Here is a 23,655-nt window from a genome sequence, read left to right as displayed (position 1 = left end):
TGCAGGAAGATGGGGGGAATGGCTTCCTGCATCGGCTTGTAGAATGCGGCTGTCTCCCTCTTGCTTCTTCCCCGTAAAAGACCACCGTATTCGGGTTTCAATCGCATGCATTATTTTACCATTTTATGCGTCGAATTTGTTTTATAAATTTTTTGAAGCCGGAAAATTACCCCTGCAAGCGCACCAATTCTTGCCAATTCTTCCAAGTGGGCACGTGCCACGAAAAAACGAGCAACTTTGGTTTTTCTGCTAGCAACGTGCGGAGATAACGCAGTGGTGGCAAAATTCCCTGCTACTACTGACATTTTAACAGCAGAGTGCTCTTTGTCATTTTTCTACGGCATGATTAAAACTCCAAGACAAAAGCTTATTCAAAACCTATTACTGCAATGCCACAAAATATACTAGCGGGGGCTATTTGGAGTGCACAAACAAATGTGTTCGGTCATGAAACAAAAATCACACCGCCGGCTTACCGCAGGTGAAGTGCAGTCAAGAGTTGGCTATACAGGGCACACATTATTCGATTACATGTAAATTTCTTAGACCTCACTCTTCGACAGTGATATTGTGCAGTGTTATTCATTGACAAACATTCGCACATTATTATATGCACCGAATATTCACCTTACAAAGACTAAATTTCTATTATTACGGCAATGAACCCAAAATAGGCGTCCGTTGCTCAGTGCATTGGTGTGCCGTGGCAGCTGTTCCTCACTAATGCCGAATATCGCTAATTTGGAAGAAATGTCGCTATCTTTCAGATGAATATTAGAACACCCAATCATGAATAAAATTCATGCAAACAACCGCCACAACAAAACAAAATTGTCTAGAGGGTACTTTTTAAACCAAAGATATTGCTCTAAACAACAGAACAGAGGTTCGTACCTAATTATAGTGATTGTCAATTCTGCGCTGCTTAGTCTTTATGCAGAAAAATCAAACAAAAGAAACGTTACAATAAATGATTGAAGTATATCTATTAATATTCACACCTTTCCACTAACACAATGGCGAAAAAGAAAAAAAAACACATGTAAATTGGCGCAAAACGTATAACCTCAGCGACGTGACAAAGAAAATTCTCAGATCTTCCTTTGGGACTAACTGCACAGATCGAGAAACGGCTACGCAATAACCGAGAAAGGTGTTGTTGTACAAAAGATTCTACGTGAAAGCTAGCACGGTGTTTCAGGGCACCAATACCCCAAGTTGTTTAGTTATTTAAAGCATATTTAAAGACCATTATTATGCTCAACATACGACAAAATAACATAAAATATAAGAAAAGACACAAACAATACAAATGAACATGGAACTGATACAGTAGGTCGTTCCTTCTATTTTAGTATCGTACACCCAACAAAGAATATTTCAAAGTGTCCGTATCAGCGAAATATTGCACTAAAGCATTCGGATTGTGGTGTATGTATGTCTTGCTAATAAAGGGGATAGAAATCAAAACGGGCCAAATGACAGTACACCTTCGCAATTCGAAGAAAGCAAATCAAGGCGGAAGCATTTTGTCCGTGTTTTATGGCTCGGGATATTGTTAGTCAACTTGAGCGGTGAGGGGTAACCAGTGCGTGAGAATTTAGAATAAATAAGGATTACAGCTTTTCTATGTATTATTTCAAGATTACGATTATTGCGATGAGTATACAGGTCCCAAACAATACACGCATATGCGCACTTTGGCCTAATAACAGTAAAGTAGGTGAAAATGTAACGTTAGCAGCGAAATTTCTCAGTTTGTCTTAACAACGATAGCATAGTGCAGATGAGCAGATATTATCTACGTGTAAATTCTACTACACATTACTGGTTAGTGTGGCAGCAAGACATTTATGACTGGTTGTTTCAATGTGGATGTTCCTAGTGCCTATTGACCTTGTACGCTACTTTCTTTCGTGTGATGTGAAGATACAGTGTTTTTTCTGCCTTTAAAGTTTATTCCCCTGTTCCGACTCCCTTCAAGTATGTTAGTAAGATCTGTATTGAATTCACACTGACCACCATAGCATGAAACACCTCAAAACAAGACTGCATTATTTACCAACAGCCGAATTTGTACACTTGGCGTAATTACATTAACAATATCATGTTACAGCAAAGCTGTATACGTCTATCCCCAAACGTTTCTTTTGCGTCGGCGAACACACCAAGATGCTAAGGCCTAAGTCACCGAGCGCATGTTTCAGGCTAATCAGCCATTCAGAATACACCTCAGAGTTCGTTTAAAGAAACCCCAAAGCAAGCATCGTAATTGATTAAGGATATAAGGCGCCTGCAAACAATAGGACCCTCCGCCTTGTGTTTATGGTAAACATTAGGTTTACGGATTATCTTTGACGACTAGACAGGACTAGTGTCACACAACAGAGCAGTGCTTGCCCAAGACGCCGAGCGCATGCGTCAGGCTAGCCAGGATCCGGCATTTGCCGCCGGAGAAGCCGAAAGAAGTGTCACGAGATAACGTAATATAGTTCCCTCACTGAGGCGCGCAAGTCAGCAACAGCGGCCATTTTGTCGTTAATCAGTGCTGCAAGATTGCCGCATCTACGGACTCGCTGTTACATTCGACGGTGTCGATTGTTAACAACACTACCAAATACAGCAGCAAAATCGCATCTCTGGGCACACTTATGTTGCTTAAATGCTGTTACATGCGTTATATTTTATTCCCATTCAGAACGACGTCAGTGGCGCGCAGCCGCAGAGCAGGAAGAAAAAGGCGGGCCTACCAAAGTTGACCGACTAAAACGCATAAACAAAATTGCGGCTGCCATGAACCGTCGCAGTGTAAACAAATGCCACGTAATGCGAACTGACCAATTGTCATGGCGGCAGCACGGAAGAATAAAAGAAAAGAGTGCCGCTACTCTGTACCCTTATCTCCGGACACTAGCCGGGCGCAAGTTACAATCCCGCTAAAACGACGACAAACGTTTCATATCCACCTCCATACGCATTTGCGAGGTTCACAACACCTTTGCTGGACGTCCACTCTGGCATGGAGGGATGGCGACCAATTTTTAACACGAAAGTGTTCTATACCGAGTACAACAAGAGCTCACCGATGTCATATCTGTCAGGGAAATGACGCCGCCAGAATAGTTCTATTGACGCGGCTGCGCTAAGATTCGATCCCATGATCTCTGGCAACCAGGGGAGGTACCAAGCGCTCTGACATGGGGCTATGAACTCAACCGTGAATAACTGTGCGAATGCGCCTGCTATACTTTCCTATAACCTTCTACATTCATGTGATGCTGCTGTCCACGAGAGGTGAGCCGAAGTAGGGCATCGTGACCCTAATGAGCGCCGACAGTTGGCGCTTTGATGGGGCAGCGTATAACAGCGTAAGGTGAAGTGCTTGCCGCCGCCGCCTACTGCTGCGGGTGTGATGACCTCGTGTAAGAAAATTGTTGCATTAAGGCAGAAAGGCAGCGAAACCGAGTGGCGAATGTCGCGCTCGTGACGGCTTTGGTGCGACGAGAAACACGCCGGCTGGACGCTGAACGTGTTCACACATTCCGGGTCTAAGCTAAGAACTCTGGCTCTCGCAATCCGCAAGATGAACTCGTCGCAACGCAACCGTCTGTCGTAAAGACCACGGAGCAGGACCGAAGACGTCGCACCCCTGCCTAATCGACCCCCCCGCAAGACGTCGGTCACCAAGCATACCCACAAGACAGCTGCCGACCTGCAAATCATGCTCCTTTCGCTGCAGGGGACCGTGACTTCATCAAACAATTCATTGACAACCCCTTCGGACTTGTTCGCCTGGTTTGCGAGGACCTGTAGTTTCAGAAGGATTTACGCAATGTTCTGCCGGCGCGCCCAGTCCAGTGTCTAAAGTTGATGCGTCTAACGGTGCCGTAAACCAATGAAATATAAACACCATGTGCAAGTTCGTGTCCATGCACAATAAAAATTCAGCTGCTGTGAAGGCACATCTCACTTCCGTGTTTTAACTGTTCATATAAAAAAGGGATCAACCACATCTTTTACATTGCATTACATGACATCACGTCTTTTTTACCTCGGTCCCAAATCAATCAATAATGCCTATAAGCAGCCCCTATTTCTTATGTCTCCCGTCAGTGCTGAAGATGCGGCACCGAACTGTCTTGCGTTTTGTGCCGAAGCAGCAACGCTGCCGTAGGTACGCTGGTTATAGTCATCTACTCTTGCTTGCACACTTGCAATTGCTGAATGTGTGACATATTGAGTAAATTGTATTTCTTAAGACAGATACTAATTCATATTTCACCAATATGAACATAAAATACCAAAAAAGCACACAACACATATTATAATAAATTTTGCTGGAGTAGCCGTTACCTCAATAAAATCAGCATATTCAGTCTAAGTTTAGCTTAGGTTTACACATTAGAAATTAAAATAACGGAAAACGTTTTACTTCTATCCAAAGATCAGAGCAAAATCTTAACTGGGCCAGTATGCATCGAAAGAATGTTCTGTTCTCAAGATTGTTCTCAAATATCTGCTGAAATATTATTCTCGTATAATCGCATGTGCGTATTTTGTTGCCGATGATACATTAAAGGCGCGCGAATTTTCGCGTAGCATTATGTATCTAACCTTAAGTGCACAAATCTGCAAGAATAAAATATAACCGTAAAAAGTGAAGGAATTTATTTAGGTTTGCAGAGTCCCAAGGCTTTGATGGGTGCAAGAAAAAATACCTGTGAATTTCTTATTGATATTCTTGGGAAAGTAAACGTTTCAACGATGCTGTTATAAAACATTTAGAGTATTTGCAAGAGCATGTTTCTGCATTTCAGATAGTCGAAGTTAGCGGAGTCGTTAATTACTGCAACTGTACAGAACAATCCGGAGTTAAATGGACGGCACAAAACGGCACTTCATGTCTTGTAAGTGTTTTTTTTTATTTGTTTGTATTGTGTTCTACTGTTGGCTCGTGCAGCTTTGAAGCAATATTGTTCAAGTTCGTCTGCTTTTAACGCTTCCAGAACGGAACCTATTACCAATACAAAAACAGAAAAAAAGCAATGCTTTAAACTTCTTCCTTGATGCGTATTCTAGGCTGAAATCCGGCCTATTAACGCGAAGCTATATACCCCATCTCCCGGCGGTTTCACAAACATTTATGGTTTTCGCATGATATAACCAAGCATATTGAATGCGCACTTAAGGTATTGCGTCTATTTTTTTGATCCGTCAAAGGTTTATTCCCTTGGTGCTTAATGGATGTAACACTAGGTTGATTTGGCTTTCTATCTTACACATGCCAAGTATCAAACCGTGTTAGAGGCGTATCACCGTTTACGAGACCTCGCAATCTCTCTGCTTTTTCCGAGGTTGAAAACTATTGATCATCCTTTACTTCGAAAGCGTCTCATTCGTTCCGGAGCTCGCTTTAGGTTCTACGTCAGTGAAAGCAATTGATTTAGATTTCGACCGGCAAAGACACATTTCTTTCTATGGGCGATGCACCTTTTAAGATGAGTAGATGGGTGAAAGACATGTACTACTGTGTTTTTTCCGTTCCCTGAAGTTAAAGGGAGATATAAACGCTTCCTATTGGTCAATTCTCATTTGCTAAAATGTGAATTTGTGGTTTTGTTTTGGATTCAGCTTCGCGGAACAAAAGAAAAAACTCAGTAACTGGGCAATAATACCAAGTGGTTGTTTAAGGCTTGGCTTGGACATTTTTATTTTTGCTTAAAAGGGTAATTTGGCATGAAGGCTTCAAAACACATTTGTGCAGGTGACTGTGGAAGGATATGATGGGGAACTCACGAGTAAGGCTGGAAAATGCCAAGGTGGTGCCTGCGTATACACCGCGCCCCCCTTCGGTTGTGGACACATGAAGCGGGATCCTAAAGTAAGCTGCCATTTTGTTCATTGTTGTATACCTTCGCAACAAAGAATTTGGTGACGTCGCCTACTCTTAGCGGCGTAAGGACGGCATTTCTAAGGGAAACAAGACAAGGACCTGCCGTTGGGCCACCTTAAGTACCATAGATCTCTCTTATGAAAGTTTTTAAGCGCCCTACTTCTTAGCGAATACGCAAAAAGGGCGCTACTTATGTCTTTTTGTACATAGTTGCTTACGCTTTTGGAGAGACGTTTAGGTGAGAGTTTGTTCTTCTTCTATTGCATTTTGATACACGTTTGCGCACTAAAAATGCGTGAAGCTGATAATTTTAAGGTGTGAAGTTGTGCGTGCTATATACGTAGGTACAAATACAGCAAATACTTGTTTAAAGATCGTATCTGAAGCCAGACGACCCAAAGCTAAGCCTAAAGTGTGAAAACGGGCCAATCTTACTGTGAGGAATCGAGAAATTCGCCAGTTATTCGTTGCTTTAGGTCACACAATTATCAACAGCTTAGTGAAAGCTTCACTAAAAAAATCCCGCCATCTCCACGACGTGAATGATGATGAGAGGGGCGAAGTGCAAATGCTTATCGGTAAAACCGTGAAGCATTCGCCCACACATCATATAAAGACTCCACACGTTGTTGTAGGTCTTCTTGACGGCGCGCACAATCTCAGTGAGTGAAGGACATAATGCGCGTTCGTAGCCATGCTCGCTTCTCCGTTAGTAGCGCAGTGGGAAGAGCGCCACGTACCTGCCGTCGCGGCCAGAGAGTCGTGGGAGCGAAACAGGGCGCCGCCGCGTGAGGGGCAGTCGACACGTTGTTATAGGTCTTCTTGACGGCGCGCACAATCTCAATGAGTGAAGGACATAATGCGCGTTCGTAGCCATGCTCGCTTCTCCGTTAGTAGCGCAGTGGGAAGAGCGCCACGTACCTGCCGTCGCGGCCAGAGAGTCGTGGGAGCGAAACAGGGCGCCGCCGCGTGAGGGGCAGTCGACACGTTGTTACAGGTCTTCTTGACGGTGCGCACCATCTAAATGAGTGAAGGACATAAGGCGCGTTCGTAGCCATGCTGGCGTCTCTGTTTGTAGTGCAGTGGGAAGGGCGCGACGTACCTCCCCCGGAAGTGCAGTTGGCACTAACCAACCGGGCCACCCATGTCGCGGAAAAGATCGCATCCTCCGCCACCCCTCTCCCCTAGACCCAGTTTGCAAATAAAGTGTTTCTCGTCCTTATCCTCCTCCCGTCGTGGCCAGAGAGTCGTGGGATCTTAACTGGGCGCTGTCGCGTCAAGACCACCACTCCTCGCTCGCAAAGCTTGAGAATTCCCACCGCTCAGTTGACAAGCCCGTCGACGACGTCGATGTTTGTAGTGATCATGTAAGGCTTGTTTGGGACGATGAGAATCTCCATGGGTAAGTTGGCAAATTTGATGTGTGACATTTTAGCCACCTTGGCCGTCGCCTTCTGCAGAGCGCCTTTTGTCGCGTATCCCCGGTACGTGTCTTGAGCTCGCAGACGATGAACGACAACCTCTTCTTCCTCTCCTCATTGTTGGGTAGCAACGAACGCGTTGAACGTTATGCCCTCTTCGTCCAATCTTTGGTTGGCCATTCTCCAGGGGAATCCTGCCACAATCACCATCAGCGGTATGTACACAGCGCTACGAGGGATGAGACAGGGCCCGAGCAAGAGGAGCTTCGCCCCTAATAGATCTTCCTGTACTGAATGGGCAGCCTGAATGTCGTGCTACCAAGGAGATGGGTCATCTAATGGGTGTTTTGACGACTACTCAGAACTGAGCTTTACGAAGCGATGTCAACACCGGTGTACCTACGGCGAGGCCACAACAGGGAAGTGGAACACCGGTACACGCGCAATAAGCTGGTTCTACATTAAGAAACGTGGCAAAGGATGTGTCTGTGATACGTCGATGGCATTACTTGCCTCAGAGTTAAAATTTTTGTTATAGATATCTGAGAGTTTTATGCGTGGGACTGACTTTTTAAATTGCACACCAAGCAATGCATACTGCCTGTGCTCGTCTCTCTGTATGTATTCTAAGGTAAGGCTACGGAATAAAATCAGTTTAAGTAGCATCATTCACTCTATTGTCTGTTCCGCATTTACCTTTCCAGCGAAAACCTGTTACACCTGTTAGTATAGCTAGTGCGTGGCGGACGAGGAACTGGGTTGGCGTTGAATCGGGGCAAACATTAATGCCAAGTAAGAAGAAGAAGCCACTTTCTACAATATGAATGTAATAGGGGTCTCTGTAAACAAGCCTTGCGCTCCTGTATGCACCAACCTTGGTGCGCAGGTTTAAATCAAGTCGTTCAGGTACATTTCATTTTTCCCTCTCACATACTGTTTAAGGAGAGTAGTAGAAAATTGCTGAAACAAACAAAGAATACTCGCACTGAACTTCTCCATCTCACTCAGGTAACGGCTCGGTGACACAAATGACGTCGTTGCCCAAGGGACAAAGGCCATCACTTGCACCACATCACGCCGGCTAGTAGTTGGGCAAACAAACCTCGTGAGGCGGCTTCTTACGCTTTCTCGTCGGGTAGTTAAAAAAGTGAAAGCATCCCGAGTGGTTTTCATGTTACATGGCGCCACCTCATATCGGCTCTTTCGAAATCACAGAGAAACGGTACACTGCACGATCATGCAAACGTGGGGCCGTATACACGCCCTCAGCCAACAACAGCCGCCCCTCTTAGTACAGCGACGGAAGCTCATATCGGCAATTTTATTAGTTATGAGTAAGGCTGACTGTTTTCAGAGTTTTTTGTTTCATGGAAACCGAAGGATATTTTATGGAGTTGACCTTATGATGGGGAGTGTTCTGCTTATTGTGGTTTGCTCTAACTACGCTCCAAATTTAGTAAAATCCGCAACTTAATTTAGCGGTATTCTCAATACCCAAAACACTGAGATGACATGATATGTGAACCCACACACACAGGCGAGTCCAAAGAACGTATTCTATTTGTCTGGTAGGTTCTATTGCAGAAACACGTATGCTGCAAAGCATAAATATTGGAGTTCAGAGGACGTGCGCTAGCGCGTTTACATCCTCAGAGCTTTCTTTAACAGAAGTAAGGATGCTTTGACCGTTTCTGTATCTGATGGAAGTGCTTTTTTTGAGATTGGTTTCTCTTAGTGTCCAAAAACCTTTCGCAATACTATTACTTGCGACGCAACACTTATCCAGTCCAACCAAGCACATGGTAGCGTACGTATATGTATTTGACCATAACGAAGAATGCGTATCAGTTGAGATTTTGCCAAATTTTGTAAGCATAGGGACGACAAAGCCATTATTTTATTCGTGCTTAGACACAATGACTTCCGAGCTGCAATGGTCAAATATGCTTGACTATTTTGTCCCTGCCCAGATTACAATTTCGTATTTACACTTAGGGACCTTCACACCATTTCAAGCGAAAAGCATGCATTTGCCGACTTTATTTCGTTTATGTACAACATGGTGACCGATCGTTGCGACTGTCTGACGTTGTGGATGAAGACGTAGCATCACCAAAGCAAAGTCAATGGCAGCGAACCAAGCATCCACACTAGGGGTTGTCAAAAGAAAGGAATGTTTATGCTCAAGATATTCCCCTAGCTATTCCAGAGGCTAGCAGGATGCGAAGTAGACTATGCTGCAACTTTTTACTTAGTATCGCTGTGTCTGCTAAGAAACCATTATTGCTTTCTTAGCAGCTTTACTAAAGGTAATGTTTAGTTCATTTACTGGTAGTTTGTCGTTCGCATAGGAAGGTGCTTGGGTTCAAACAAAGGCTTCGTGGCGTATAAACAAGAACATTCAGCTAAGGAGACTAGTGTATAATTTGGGATTTGAACGTTGACTTTATGAAAACCGAGCCGTAAGCTGTTAAATATATTCTTAATGAACTTTGTGAATTCGGCATCGGGCGCTTTGTCTTGGAAGCCAAATAAGAGGAGTTTCTCAAAAGTACTCCAACTCTTCTATCGATCACGTTGAGAGAGGGAGAGAGAGAACGATCTTTAATGAAGTCTGCCGATGTTAGTTGGGCTAAAATACCTAACTTGCTACGCCAGTTGATGACATGATGAAGATGATGGCGATAATGCTCAAGAACATGAAGCCCACAGAAATGACGAGTTATTCACAGCGACGTCCTGTGTGTTGCAGGTACTCTGTCAGAGCTTTTGTAGCCCGTAAAGCACGTTTGGGAGACGTCCATGGTCCTAAGATGTCGTTTAAGTGAATGTCCACAAAAAGCGGCAGTCCCAAAGACAGTGCGGCGGACACTCTTTGAGCACTGAACCGAGCACATTCACAGAAGAGCTGCTATAGGGTTTATCGCACATCACAGTGTGGGCAGAGTGGCGACGTAGCTTGTTTTATCTTAAAGAGGAAGTTGCCCGTTCATGCGACATTCAACCTCATGTGATGTAGAATTGCCTCTACCCGCTTGGAGAGTCCTGGTGGCATTTTGAATTTGCAATAGGTGTAGATGGAAGCTTGCGCCGCGTAATTACGTGATACGTCAACCCAGGCTGCACGCTGCATGTTGCATGCCACGCTGGATGCAAAAAAAGACGAATCTTTGCTGGAGAATGGTATGAATATTGCCGGTGCACGATGTTTATGCCCAATGAATGCAGCAATGTCCGCTTTCACGTTGCCAGTTATCCCACAATGGGATGGAATCGACTGAATTACAATGTGATTATGCGCTTGTACAGCTTGGAGATGTAAAGCCTGTATGTCAGACAAAAGCTGGTCTTTTGAAAAAGACGTTACACATTGAAGGGCAGCACTCGACATACATAAATGGCCTCTGTTGTTGACAGGGGCAGTTTTTGGAAAGCCACAAGCCTGTGACTTCTCCATAGCAATTAGTCAGCAAATTCCCAGTATTTTAGCAAATCTTACTGCAATTACTTTGCTTTCTTATATCAAATTACGTTTGAACAATGAATGTCTAGTTCCATAGTATTTTTTCCGCCGTGTTACCAAATCTGTAGGATATGAAGAGTTTGTTCGCATTTTAGGCAGAAGTGGGCGCGTAAGAAAACGCTGATGATCAAACGTCGGAGGGCTGATTGGTGAAAAATTTCCCCGGAATATTTGGGCTTTTTACCTACCCTATTTTGTGACAATAAAAAGAATTGAGTACTTCTGAAGCAACAGGATCGTTGCTACTCAATATGTAAATCACGCGAATCAATGTACCCAAAATATTATTATGTGCCTTCATGTCAACGCTACATCCGCTTGTGCCCGCTTACTGTATGCTTCTTATCCCTTAACCGCTTCTGTATTTATTCTGAATCCTCTTCCTGCTAGTTTTTTAAAACTGATATGCCCCACCGAAGACCGTTTTTTATATGGTTCGTATCTGATGAAGACAAGTGCGTATTGCCAGTGCGAAAAAAATGATGTTCGTTGATCTTTATTAGTTTTTAGATGCGAGGCTGTCGTTTGTGTAATACTTCTTGTCTTTTTATTCATAACTCTGGCAATAACATCCGATACTTCTCCATAAAGTGTGAAACAAACCAAATATACTTCACAGGATGAACTGTCAGTCGGTAAATGTATCCTCCCGCACCTTCAGTAAAGAGTAGTCAACTTGTCATACTTGAGGGGATGATACCGCAAGAGGGAATAACTGACTACCATTTTTACGTAAATTACAAAATATGGATACTTAGGCTAATTGTATTAAACTTTGCGGTGTTGACCAGTTACGTTTTTCTGAAAAGTGTCTTAGCTATGCCTCAATGTGGTTATACCACAAAATATCCACCACTGGAACAAATTTCGGCAGAAGCTGCGTTGCAACCGACAAAAAACCGGTAATAAGTTAGTAAAAACATCTGAAACGTGGCTTGTTGACACAAAAGTAGCATACAGTTGTGACATCTGGAAGAGTCTTTTATTGTCTTTATCATTATCCAAGCAGCTGTGGTAAAGCAAGAACTCATTCCTTTTTTTATTGTGTGCGGCTCACACCGGATTGTGGAAAAGCATCTTGTCCTTTACAGTCGTGTATTTTTTCTAGAAAGGAGAAATTCCAATCGGCTGTGCTCACACCTGTGACTTCGGCAATGGAACGAGAAAATACGATTATTACAAGCCTAATGTTTCTTGCTTGGTAAGTTATTTTAATTTGTTTTGTTAGTTAATACAGAAGAGTTCTGCAATTGTACATAAACTTCGTGAGTGATATAACAAACTGTAGCCGAAACAGTACAGGAAGATTTGGATATTGTCTGATTCCCTGGGAACATAAAATACAAGGTGAAAACGTTTGCTTGCAACGACACAAATTACTTATTTTCCTTGCAGTGTGAGGGCGGGGTGGGTTTGCATTGATAGCACCGATAACGCTCCAAACACGCTGTTTGATTTGCTTGAATAATCACTCGTGCGTACGGAAACGTTGGCATCATGGAACGCCGAATTCAAATTTTGGGCTTGTTGAGATCCTGCGGAAATCTGGTGCTGCATTTCATGTTAACATTTTGCACAGAAAGTGTTGACTCGTACGTGGTTAGTAGTTGAAAGAACAGATGTCACTACATGAAATCAAATGCTAGCTATTTGTAATACTATACACTCCGCACATTGTACGTGGATAGTAGTTGAAAGAACAGTGTCACTACATGAAATCAAATGCTAGCTATTTGTAATACTATATACTCCGCACATTGTGCATGTGCGTGAGGAATATTCAATATTTTGACGCATATTGACGCGATGTTATTAACTTGAATAAACCTGAAAAATTCTCGAGTCACACAAAACCACTCAAAGAACTCGGTTGACTCTGGTGAAAATACGTAATCATCATCATTTTCATCATCATGATAATTGTTTTCGTCACCATCGTCATCAAGATCATCTTCACCGTGGTCGGGCTGCTGTGTCCACTGCAGGACGAAAGCATCTTCCCAAGACCTCCAGCCACGTCTATTGAGTGCTAGCTGCGTCCTCCCTTTCCACCGGAATTTACTCGGTTCATCTCCTCATCGAATCCTTGGCCCTCCCCTATTGCATATGGTGTCTATTGGCAGCTCCTCCGTTAAATGGGTAGTATGTTTTTTGTTGCTCGTGCCTATGACGTGTTCCACCGATGCCCATTTTCTTCGCTTGCTTGAGAACAATAAAATAAGATATATAGCAGAAGAAACAAAAAAAAAAACTCCCCTTACCTCCCCGAAGGGGATCGTGCGGAAATGCGAATGCATTGGGTGCACCGATGAGTGGGCTGCGGCAAGCAGTAACGGAGAGAGCCGTGCGCTCCACTGCATTTATATACATTTTTCGAGCGCAGCGAGCGGAGAGAGGGTACGCGGAGAGGAGAGAGAGACCCGCGCAACACGCCCGCCCCGCGCGCGAGCTCTCTCTCCCGCCGAGCTCCGCGATGCGAGCGCCCTCACACGCCCTAACGCGCTCCTCCTCTCCACTCACTCTCCGCTACTCCGCCCGAGCTCCGCGATGCGAGCGCCCTCACACGCCCAAGCGCGCTCCTCCTCTACCCTTGCCCTCCGCTACTCCCGCCCGAGCTACCACCTGCTCCGGTTGCTAGGCGCACCACAGCTGTTGCTAGGGGCGAGGAGGAGCGCGGAGAGATAACACCTGCGGGCGCACGCCGACGGAGCACGACAACCCCCGACTAAAGAGCTGGACACATGTACGATCGGTACACGCGATTCGCATGCGACGGATCGTTACGACTGTTGCCACGACTTGTCTTACACGTGAATTTGAGACGCATGACCCGATGCGCGTGTACGATGCGTCGTCGGCGTCGCTCCGCCCACTGTTTTTGCTCTATGGTCAACTACGACGATCGCTAAGCTGAATTTGTAGATTCCCCTTATTTGTTCACAAGAAATGGATGAAGAAGGCAATCGTGAAGCGTTTTCTGCCTTCGCAAACAGTCCGCGCACACGCCGGCCGCGTCTGCCAGCTCGGCACACTCAGCGGCTCGAACCGGCGCAGACCACGGTAGCAACCGCTTGACGCTGCTCTTCTGAATCAATCTGATCGCTAAAAAGAAGTAGCTTATGCGAGAAAAGGGATGATAGTGTGGTGAAAAATTGTGCTTGGGATTGTTATCAGGGCTTATTTTAAAAGCGGCGATCAAATATCTGCCGCGATGCAAGAGCGTATACGCTGACCGGCCCCCGCGGCGCGCGGCGGACGGTGCGCCGACCGGTCGAGAGATGGCAATACCTGCGCGGAAACATCGAAACAGGCTACGCAGATGTTCAACTACGACGATCGCTGAGCTGAATTTGTAGATTCCGCGCGTTTGTTCGCAAGAAATTGATAAAGCAGGCAATCGCGAAGTGTTTTCTGCCTTCGGAAACAGTCCGCGCACACGCCGGTCGCGCCTGCCAGCTCGGCACACTCAGCGGCTCGAACCGGCGCAGACCACGGTAGCAACCGCGCTTGTCGCTGCTCTTCTGAATCAATCTGATCGCTAAAAAGAAGTAGCTTATGCGAGAAAAGGGATGATAGTGTGGTGAAAAGTTGTGTTACGGATTGTCATTCGCAGTTACACAGATAGCGGCAATCAAATATCCGCCAGGATGCTAAGCCTAGAGTTTCCAACACCCGAGCCGACCAGAGCAACGCACGCCGGTTGCGGGGGGTTGGGGCTCAGCGGGCTCTCATTGGCTGTGGCCTCACGACGATTGCAACGATGGCACGACTGCATCTGGCTTGCCAGACGCACGTCGTGAGCCTCCTCCGACCAGCGATCGACGCCAAAACGGGTCCTAACGATCAATCGTAACGATCAGTCGCATGCGAATCGCGTGTACCAGTCGTACATGTGTCCAGCGCTTAAGAAATGCATTCGCATTTACGACGACGACGACGACGAAGGCAGAACTACGAGGCGCGCGCTCACGTGCGCTCGCGTTGGAGGAATGCAGGCACACGCCAACGGAGCATGACAACCCCCGACTAAGAAATGCATTCGCATTTAAAACCTGTAAAGGTTTTTCTAAAGGGTAAATATACATGCTTTTGTGAGAATAGGCATTATTTGTTTTATTTGAGTTGAAATGTAGTTGGACTGGTCGCCACAAAGCTGTGTCTGGGGTAGTCCATTCACGCGGCGCGGCGCTTGGTTTATGCGCGCGTTGCGGCGATATCTGGTTACTGGCCCTCTCCGGCGTCGTCCGTCCACGTCAAGGCAGCGGCGTATGTCGCTGCAGGCGTACGTCGTTGCGCGAGTGCGTCCATTTTACGCGTGCATGTGGTTGGACCTTTACGCCTGTTCAATACTTTCGCTAGTCGCATTGCCAAGAGGATGTCTCCAACTTCGATTTATTTTTTTCCTGTACGTATAAGGGTCATGCAATCACAGATTGCCTACGTAGTCAACTACGGGAATTGCTGCCTCGTACTTTCGTATATGCCAGAGTCCCTGCGTACGGTGGTCTTATGAGTTTGAAACATTCCTATAATGAACTTTATTATAACATATACCTGTTCTTCTGTAGGTTTGGATCCTCGTTTTTGGTAGAGGAGAGTTTTTACGCGGCGTTACTGGATCGGTGACCTGTCTATCAAGGCGCGCAGGCGTTTCTTTTCAGTGCGGTAACCTGTTTTTCACATGATGGGCTGTCCCGATTTCGTTTTCCCAGCAACTCACTTGGCGCTAAGACAGTGGCTTCTCTGATTTCTTCAAGAGCGTTATGAAGACAGTATTTGAGGGCCTAGTCATTGCAATTATCACTAATATCCTATTAAGGTCGGCTGCAGGACGAAGGCCTCTCCCATTAAAATTCACCGCTCTTATTCGGCGCAGCCATGGTTCATTATTAGATGCGACTGCATGTCATTCACTCGCCTTTTCCATGCAGCGTCGTCAGCGTTGTTGTCGTCCGCCCCTCTCCCATTCTCCTCGCCGCGCGAGCTGCGCTCTCCGCCGCTCACCCCCTTTCCTCTCCGATGCCCCTCTCTCGTGAGGGGCATTGGATTGGATTCGAATAAATTGGCTTGGCTGGGCTTGCCTTGGATTGGATTGGACTAGATTGGATTGGATGGGGTTGGATTTGGATTGGATTGGATTGGATTAAAGTTGATTGTGTTGTATTGTGTTGCGTCATAGCCGCGGCAGGCGCACTGGCGCCGGCGCATGTGCAGTACTCTCTCTTCCGCGGTCTCATCTCCTTCGGGCGCGCTGAGCATATAACCGGTGTGCCGCTCTCCGGCGGCCTTTCGGTCAATGGTTGCTCTCCGCTTGCGCTTGAACCCCCCTCAGCATCGCATCATATCAGGGTTCCCGCGAGGGGAGGTGGGCGTAATTTTTATATCCCATTTTTGCTTTTTCTTCCTTCCATCAAGTTAATGGCCTTACCCTTCTTCTAGACCTATCTCTGGCTGCTCATTGCGTTACCTTCGTGGACCACCGTTTGTCATTTCGTCTCACGGTCAAAATTGCGAGGTTGAGGACTGCCCTTTATGCTATTACGATGATGGTGTTTCTCATTTTCTGCGGTGGGGGAAAATTTGTGGTACGGTAAGCTCTGCAATATCCAGGTCACGATTAGTGGCTGAATGAGTGCTATCGCTTCTTCTTTCTTTCTTTCCTGCCTCCTCTTGGTTAGGCATTTTATAATGTGGGTAACTGGCTACAGATTTTCTCTTTTCTGGCGATTGTGAGTTCGGTTCTGCCACTTTACGCTAGATCCAAACCCAGCACCCTTACATGACTGTTCTTTGGGAGGATATCGGTACGTATTCTAGGGTGATTTTGAACTTGGCCGCGCAGCGCCCTCCGTCATTTTCCAATCGGGGTTTGCAGTGGAGGCAGGACCACGGGGGATGTTGTAACGTAGTTTGAAAATTCTTGTGATTAGTCCCTTGGGTTTTATTTGAGTTCGTTTGTACTCATAATCAATGCATCCTGTGACTTCAGAGAGACTTGCATTGATTTTCTGCCCGTGTTTCGGTTAGGTGACCCAAAGCTGGTGCCGGCATCAGTCCTGGTGAAAACACTCCAGGGTGGCCCAGTCGGTAAGGTGTCCCACTGCTGAGCCCAAGGCCGTGGGTTCGATTACAGGCTCCTGCGGACATCTTTCTAATCGAAGCAGAAAACAATCACCTACCCGCCGCGGTGGCTCAGTGGCTAAGGCGTTGTGCTGCTGAACACGAGGTTGCGGGTTCGATTCCCGGCCGCGGCGGCCGCTTTTCTGATGGAGGCGAAAACTAAAACCCCCCTGTGTACGAGATTTCGGCGCACGTTAAAGATCCCCAGGTGGTCAAAATTATTCCGGAGCCCTCCACTACGGCGCGCCTCATCGCCTGCGTTGCGTCGGCGTGTTAAACCCTACAATCAATCAATCAATCAATCAAAACAAACACCTGTGTCCACACTTTGGCGCACGATAAAGATCGCCAGCTGGTTGAAATCATTAGGGAAACTTCCGCTACGGCGTGCCTCGTAGCCCAGGTGTAGATTTGGCTCATGAATTATCGAGATAATATTCTATCTTCCCGTGGAAAGACGCTTTGATGTGGTGCGTCAGTTACAGGCATGGCTGGTGGCCGTGTCTGTCGAGTATTCTACCACCGATTTGGCGTTGAACTAACTTCACTGCGCAGGCGCAGCACCTGCTGAAACTGCGTGTCTTTTCTTTTGTGCTGGCCGTAGTATCATTGTACTGCTTTCTAATCTTCCTTTGCACCAATTTAGGCCAGCTCTCGAATCTTGCTGCCTCAGTCGTCGCTTCCGGCTGGCAGCGATGACGTATTTCCGTGGACACTTCATGGGCACGGCTGATAGCGGACGGAAAGCAGCCACGGGTAAATAGAAAAATGAGCCGAATAACGCTATCGCGTTAATATAGGAGCCGAGAACGCGAAGCCAAACTTCCTCCGTGGGTACGTGGAAACCGTTATGAGGAAGAACGAAGCAAAAGAGGAAAGGAAAGCGACGCGAAGGAACAAGGACGACGGCGTTTAGAATAAAGGGACTCTATCCCGCCACTGGGGCTCTGAATTAGCACTTTCGCCTGGTAATCATGACAGTTTCGAAGCGCGTTTACGCCAAGAGCAAATATCCAGGACTACCCGGGGCGTCTTGACTAGCCGTCCAGTCATTGTAACAGAGAGAAAACAAGAAACGACGCAAAGAAAAAAAAGGATCATAAGGATGATAACAGGAGGGCAAAACACTATCGCTGGATGTCCATAGGATTATAGGAGACTGTTAATAACAAAATTACTGATGTACGTGTTCCCTGGTAGCGTCTACGCGTTGTTGGAAATGGAGATTGGCATGCCCCCTCAGTCACAGTACCAGATAGGACAAAACTGCGGAATCTGGAAAGAATAATGGCGATGACAACTGAAGGGTGATTGTATCTCTGGACACGCCTGTGTATGACTGGTATGTCTCTACTGCTCTACTGCTCTACTACTATGAACTGTGTAGAGCTTCCCGCAGTGACAGCTGTGGAATGGGGTCGGTACAAAAGAAAGCCACGTGAGAACATGAAACAGTGCTCAAACTCGGCGCACCTCCGGCATGGAGGCAAGCGCTCACTTAAGCTGAAATCGATACCAGCCGCCACCACCAATACCGTTACGACTCATATATTTCACACCAGGCATATATCACTCTCTTGAGGGAGATATTGTGCCGTCGAAGTGGTCATAATTGTGACAGACCTATCCATAGACATAAAAGGTCCCAAGCCTAAATATAATGCAAAGCTTTCGTGATCTCACCCGTAAGAATGCTTAACTGTCTGCATAAATATTGTTTGCCTGCTTTTTAAAAACAAATTTAACCAGACACAAGCTCAAAGTTGTTCCTCTAAACGTGAATAAAACCTCACCGTAGAAAATGTGGTATATACTTACTATGCCGTGACAAATCACCAATTTTGCCCCATATAAAGATTTCTTCATTTGTCTTAATTGAGTACTCTTGGGACAGTAATAACAGGCGAGCATTACCGAGATCACTGGGAGATTTTCTGTTGGCGTTTGCCGAACGCTATCAGCCATGGTCGTTGACCACCTACGGAAGGGCATTATCGCTGTAAAGCGAAAAGGACGACGCACCAGCGAGTGAGGACCCACCTAAACCTGGAAATGGGGGCCGTAACTCGGATGTGTGAAAAACAGGAAGTGCGCAGGTGTCATCACCAATACGGCTAGGAGGACGAAAAACTATATTTATTCAATCCGTTGTCATTGCAGTCATTCCGGAGTAGTTAGAGCTGTCCTCACTCTATGGCTCTCTGGCTGTAGCCGGCCTTCCGTGCCCTATTCACCTGCCGAAGGTGGGACCAGGGGTAGTACCCGGTCAGTTTCGCCGCCCACTTGGAAAGTGTACGGTTGGGATTGGGAGGGAAATCTCGTGTGGGCTAGCATGCCTGCAGCATGTAGTATGGTACTCCTGAGGCGGGCAGAAGACGCATTGAGGTGAGTATTTTGTGCGGAATATTATGTGCCAGAGCGCAATGTAGGCGTAGCTGTTAGTTTGGAGCTGGCCAAGTACTAATCTTCCTCTTTTCTGAGTTGCTTATATGGTGGAGGAAACCGATTGCGGGCTAATAGGTAGTGAGAGAGTATGTCGTTGCATATTAGTATGCGGACAGGGCGGGAAAAACAAAAAGTTACGTTATGGCACCATGCACCACACTTGTACAGTTAAGTGCACTCTCGCAATCGGTGTTAGAACATTTCGCCGCATGCACGGTGACCAGCCATGTAGCAGAGTGATGCCATCACACCAATCGCTTTTCACCCAACAACTGATAGCTGCGCCAACATTTCGTCACTTCTCTATAAAAATCAGCCAAAATTTACTCCTAGCACTCTACACTAATGGAACGTCTACATCGGATTGTCAACGGAAGTGCTATCGTTGGGACTCCAAATAGGCTGTGAACTCGAGGGGTAAAAATGGAAGCACTTTGCTCTTTGATCGAAGAAAAATCGCGGCGTGGCAGTCTTAGAACACAACAATAAATAGATACTGCAGTTCTTTTCGCTAATTTTGGCCAATCTCCCAAAGTCAGTATGCTTGGCTTGACAAACGTACACGTGGGACGTTGGGCGGTCGTCGCAAGTAACGCACACACGAGCGTTAAGCATTTTCTTGATTTTGTTAAATGCTGGGCGGTCGGCGCGAGGCCCGCAGTCACATGCGCGCGCTGGATCATTTCTTGGTATATTTAACTGTGGACAATAACCATTACAATTTCTTAAGGAGCTTCGCTCTTAAAACTAAACGTACTTTGCTCGATGTGAGAAATCGTAAGCACTGGCTACTGCGGCCGGGAAAGGAGTCCCACGACACCTTAAAGCAAAAAAAGATTGTAGAAAAAATTGCTTGTACCAGTTCGTATAAATGTGTTTTAAAAACTTGATTATATAAAGAATTAGGCATGCATACATTTTCAAAAGCTGCTTATAAAGCAAATAAGGTACGCATCCATGCATGGTGAATGCTTTATACAACGCAATGCCAGGTGGACGCTCATTTTGTTCCACGCAAAAAAAGGAAAACTTGGCGCTAATAAAAACATTGCAGAATTACAATGAATTGAAAGAGGTCGAGCCTTGCTTTATTGTTGGGGAACATACATTAACTCAAATTAAAATATTTGTGTACGAGAAATTTGACTCACGGAATTCCATTTGATGTTCTTTGCAGCACATTCACAATTCTACGCACAACATCACGACAACATGCAAACAATTCGGACGGAAAGTTCTTTGCCGGGAGAATCTGCCTCAATGCTAAAAATGGTGAATTTGAGGCCAACGCCAAAACATTACGCGATATGACTTCTTCTTGACAGAGTTCATCCCACCAAATTTCTGAAAACGCGGATGTCCTATTTCTTGTGCAGTGTGTTGGAATGAATAAAGTGTTCAATCATATATTTTGAAGAGCCAAAGTACAGAAAACAGAATGGGAGGAACACATGTTTAGACAAAAATACCACGGAAGCCCTGTTGGAATAACCCAAGGCGTCCGTTAAAGGTGTGGAAGTGTGATGGGAACGAATAGGGGTGATGATGGAAGAAGGGCAACTAGGCGAAGGAAAATGAGAACTTTATGCCTGATTCTTCGACGAAGAACATCAAATCGCAACGGCATGCATCGCGTGAGGTGTAAAGTCGAGTAGATGTACCCCAAGTTTGTTAGCTAGTGGTTGCCGCGGAACCTCAGGCAGGGTTACCGATGAACGCTGCCTGAGGAGTCGTACGGAAGCTGTCACGCTCGCCTCTGCATGCTTGTGCCGGCTAGCCAAGGTAAAAAAACTTAGCTGAAAACATACACTCAAACTTGGGCACCTGAAATTTTCATATATTATTTGGCATAATATGAAAAGCGTCTCTTTCAGTCGAATAAGTTACACCATATATTCCATATTCCAAATAATGGTACATTGGCTAACAGACAATCATTGCATTTGGAAAGTAGGGCTTAAATAAACCCACAGAAAACATTAATGAGTCCGCTTTTGATGGGTAATTCGACCCTGATACCTTCTCTTTCTATCTGAAAAAACATGCACCGCATACACAACCTAGAGGAAACACATGCGCGGGCGAAAGCCCTACACAAACAGTACAAAAAATGACAGAACGTGGTATACGTGTACGCAGCCGATTACAAAAGCCGTAACGCCATGACGTTCGAGGTAGTCGATGGGCAATGCAATTATATCTCATCCGGCTCGATTCGCACAAAGAAATCAGAATTGGGTGAAGTGGCGGCTATAGCACTGACAATGATGGCCTCCGCAAAATCGAATACGTAAGCAGTGATTCAAATTTGCCATTAAATTTTTTTCGAGAGGACTATTCTCACCACAGGCGTCTGCAATCCGTAAATCATTCTGTCTTTGCAATGCGTGGACTGGCAAAATCTAGCTGATGTGGGCACCTTCCCAGTCCGGCCAGGACGGGAACGAGTGCGTGACGATGCTGCTCGAGGATTCACCGACCGAGCAGGCGTTGATCAAAACACCAGATGCCCCCATTCGCTCTGATGGTGGGGCAGGGGTCTGCTGGCACCGTACAGGGATATAACAAATCACTATCTACTGTAACTGGCTCGTTTTGTTACCCCTGCTAACCCGTCAATCAATAACAGAAAATTCATTGTATCGAGACTACTTCAGACGAATTCGCACCTGAACACGGTTACGTACGGCTACTGCTACCCAGAGCATCATTCAGATAGACGACATAAATGTGTGGAAAGGGCAGCCCTACATACGCTATGGTCTTGCCCGTAGGCGGCTTAAACAGCGCGCAGAATCACCAAGACAGACCGATAAAAGATCGTGTTGCTCAGCTCCGAACCAGCGGATCAAATCTGGACAGTCCAGCAGGCGGAGGACACTGCTAGAGCGCCACGACTCTTTGCTGAGCCTAGAATCACCAGCTTCCCCAATAAAGTTATATATATATATATATATATATCTCTATCTGAGGGAAATCCCAACGCCGCTTCTCCCTTCGCTTTTGATTTACGTGAGCACTGAAAAGACGGGAACCATCCCGTTATGAGGCATCGTAATTTGGTGGATGACGAAATATGGTTGGCAGTCGCCGGGTTAGGGCTTTGAGAAGTGGAGCGGCTAAGTACACCTGGCGTTCATTTATTGCGCCTTGGCGCATATACTTAATCAATTCTTTTCACTTCTCAAAAAAGACACTGCGATGCTGCCCGTGTACCAATTGATTAAAACGACTGTATCCGTAACATCTTCCATTGCTCTTTTATAGCGGACGACATTGATTGTTGCAGCGTATAGCCACGTAAAGTCGACGATGACGAAGACGAAGCAATGCTGAGCCAATCACCACCTTCTCTCTGTGTTATTTTGTCTTATTAGACTTAAGTCAAACAATTACTGACAGTTTGTTGTTTAACGGTTTAAATATGCCCCCGGCAAAGGGCGCAGCCGCGTGTTTGCCGCCACCGACAACATTTTTTGGCCAACCGTCGGGTGACCCACGAGGCCCTGCCACGGAGCCTCAAATTATTGCTGCCTTCATTGTTCTGCCTCGTCAGACCAGCCGTCCACTTCTAGCACCTGCAGCACCGATCCTGCATCCTCCGGGCCGCCGCTTCCTCCTGGACTAGTAAGTCCTCCTGTGGTCCCCTGCCGGAAGACACGGTCGATTTTTCCGACATCACTGACTCGACTTACGGGACCATCATATATGGAAACAAAAACGCATCTCAGGATGAAAAGTCCCAGCCATTTCAGCCCGCCGTACCTGAGAAGTGCCACCGAGCCTCTCAACGTTCGTACAGGCCTCTTGACGTGAGCGCCGTCCCGAGCCCTCTTATACACAGGGTTGTCGTGGTCGTAAAACCTCTCGATTCATCGAAATATTAACGCGTTACAATCCCCTTCTTCTCAAAGAGGGATTGGAATATTTGGCTCCAGGCGGTGAGCTGCCAGTACGTCCCAACTATCGGCTGAACCTCTAGCTATCGACATGCGCAATGCTGATTGCCACCGAGCTCCTCTTGAAGATTTCTAGCATTGCGGGGATTAAGGTGAAGGCATATGAGCCAAGGCCCAGCAACTGCGGATTGGAAGTGGTTAGGGGAGTTGCTACAGACATTTTTATTCAAGTCATTCGTAACGCTTTGCGCCTGAGGGTGCCAGTAAAATCTGCCTGCAGACAAAGGAAAACACCAGAGAGTGTTCGGATTGTGTTCGGCAGGGAAACAATACTCGAGCACGGCATCATCGGAT

General features: G+C 46.2%; 1 long non-coding RNA gene across 1 annotated transcript; it reads left to right on the top strand.

Moving 5' to 3' along the window:
• The first annotated feature begins 4,815 nt into the window (after nt 1–4,815).
• Nucleotides 4,816–20,759, top strand: LOC144137650 (uncharacterized). The gene is made up of 4 exons (XR_013315699.1): nt 4,816–4,907; nt 5,765–5,881; nt 11,946–12,038; nt 20,580–20,759. It is a non-coding gene; the product is annotated as an uncharacterized LOC144137650 (long non-coding RNA).
• The last annotated feature ends 2,896 nt before the right edge of the window (nt 20,760–23,655 follow it).

The sequence above is a fragment of the Haemaphysalis longicornis genome, unplaced genomic scaffold (genome assembly GCF_048455015.1).
Source record: "Haemaphysalis longicornis isolate Haplotype H1 unplaced genomic scaffold, Haemaphysalis longicornis Haplotype H1 scaffold_43, whole genome shotgun sequence".
Lineage (NCBI taxonomy): Eukaryota > Metazoa > Arthropoda > Arachnida > Ixodida > Ixodidae > Haemaphysalis > Haemaphysalis longicornis.
The sequence above is the reverse complement of the archived record's forward strand: the minus strand, read 5'-3'. Positions and strand labels throughout refer to the sequence as shown.